The 2,367-nt window shown below is 45.3% G+C and overlaps 1 pseudogene; it reads right to left on the bottom strand.

Moving 5' to 3' along the window:
* Nucleotides 1-767: 767 nt before the first annotated feature.
* Nucleotides 768-1,334, bottom strand: LOC134486053 (ubiquitin-conjugating enzyme E2 variant 1-like; annotated as a pseudogene).
* Between the last annotated feature and the right edge of the window lie 1,033 nt (nt 1,335-2,367).

Raw genomic sequence — 2,367 nt, 5'->3', positions numbered from 1 at the left:
AGGGTGACTGAGAGCCCTGTTCAAACCTCTTCAACGTGTAAAAACAAAGCAATTATGGGAAAAGGAACCAACTCAGAACCATGCGCACTGAGGACTCTCCACATGGCCTTTCTCTAGGCATATATCCTAGGACCCTGAGCGGTGGCCCGTCTGAGTCGCCCTGTGACTGCTCTGTTCACCTCTAGACCTGAGCTCAAAGCTCAGGAGCTGATGGTGGTGGCAGGGCCGCAGACCCAGCGCTCCCTTCCCAGGCTGGTGGCAGGTGAACAAGTGTGGTCCAGAGCTAAGGGAGGGAGGCCAGGCGTTTTCAACCTCATCTGATGGCTTCTGGCTACAGCAAGTGTTGGGTGGTGATGGGCAACAAGGGACTTGAGGAGGGGAAAGCAGCACCCCTTGATAAAGGTGGGGAGACTGGAAGCTCTGAATTCCTCAACCGCGGCCAATTTCAGGGGAGGGGAGGTTACAATCTAAGCTTTGACCAAGGGTGGGAGTGGAGGAGTGGGGACCATGGCTTGGATGGGGCAATCACTTAAGACTTAAGAAAGCATGGGTACAGCCAGAGCACCCCGAGCCTAGTGATGGTCAGTCGCACAGCTGCTACCTGAAACCTCCCCATCTATTCTATGGGCCACCACACAGCTGTGGCAGAGGGCAGGGCGGGCAAAGGCATATCCAGGCCAAGTGCCAGCAGCAGGTGATTGTGTGAGACGTGTCTGTCCACAGTTGCGTTAGCTATGCCCACCGCTCCCAAAGGAAACTGATTTCAACACACCTTATTGATCCCAGAAGTTCAACCAGGCAGACAGCGGTTATACTCGACAGATGATGTTACACAGCACAACTTAGGTATTTCAAATGGACAAGAAGTTAGTATGAGAGCAGTGTCTCAGGATGAAGTCTGAGTGGAGCTTCCTCTCCAGTACTTTGAGGTCTACAGATGGATCTAGAAAATTCACTACTGTGGAAAATGAAGACTTGGGTTGGATGGGGAAGGGAGGCCGGGGCCTTGGTGACTAATGGCTGTAACACTGTCCTTCTGGTGGCTGTGGCAGCTTCATGTTCTCTTTTGACATCATCAAGTGCCTCAGTTCCTGCAGGATAACTTTGATGCTGTGGGAATTCTGACACTTTGCCAACACTGCCATGGCTCGTGGATCCACCACTCCATTGGAACTGCTCACGCCGTTCATATTGACTCTTGTTACAAATCTCACAGACTGGGATGCTTCTGGATACTAGAGTGGCCCACACTCTATCTTAAGGCTGCATATTCGGTTTTCATAAATTGTTCATGGAGGCCCAATTATCATGCCTGTCCATCTTGTGAGTGTCATGTCCTCATAGTCCTCCAGACCCTAGCTAACTGTGTTGTCGCCTACTCCTTTCTAGCCTTCTTCCAGCTCTTCCAACAGTCGGATTCAAAGGACTTTTACTCCAGAGCCTGTGGTGGCTGCCATCTTGCATCGCTATCGCTCGAAGTCAGTCCTTCCTTTCTTCCTCTACCCCTTGGTCACTAGCTCCTTCCCTCTCTCTCTCTTTCTCTCTTTTTTCCACAGGGTCTCATAAACCCCAGACTTGCCTGAAGCTCACTATATATCCAGTGATGACTTTGAATGTCTGATATTCACCAATAAATTATAGATACGAACAACCATACCTGATCTTGTACAGTTTTGGAACTCATCCAAGGGTGTCTTCCATACTGGCATGTAGCCTGTCAAATGAGCGACTTACCAAATCTCTTCCTGTTTCTTCCTTGTTCCCTCCCTCCCTTCCTTCCTTCCTTCCTTCCTTCCTTCCTTCCTTCCTTCCTTCCTTTCATGCTTTCTTCCTTCCCTTCTTTTATTTTCCTTCTGTTCTTTCTGTTCATGCATTTTGTTTTCATTTTGATTTTGAAGTTAAAAGCTATTACTGAAGTTTTCACTTCTTGAAACCAGAAAGCATGAGCTGTAGAGCATTTAGACTTTCATATGTAGAAATCATTGTGTACCTATAGCAAAAACTATATACATTAAAGGTGACAGAAGCATTATTGTCTCAAAGTACTGGCTCTCTTCTTCAATTATTGTTAGAAACTTTTATTATTATTAATAGTCCACATAATCTAATATGTATACTATGAACATCTGCATTTTGAAAATGACAAAGGGGTATAAATTATATTTTCAATGCAGTAACACAGAAACAAGCATTTTTCTAATATTCCCATTCTAGAGTTAATATTTTATCTATCATGCAAATGTATTTTAGAGAAATTCATTAAGGATTCTCCTCTTGCTTAATTGTAGGTGACATTATCAAAACTTCTGAGAAAACAGGAATTCCAATGTGATTGTACTTAATATCTTAAAGTTGAAATTGGTACAA

This window comes from Rattus norvegicus, chromosome 3, assembly GCF_036323735.1.
Source record: "Rattus norvegicus strain BN/NHsdMcwi chromosome 3, GRCr8, whole genome shotgun sequence".
NCBI lineage: Eukaryota > Metazoa > Chordata > Mammalia > Rodentia > Muridae > Rattus > Rattus norvegicus.
This window is presented reverse-complemented; position numbering and strand designations above follow the sequence as displayed.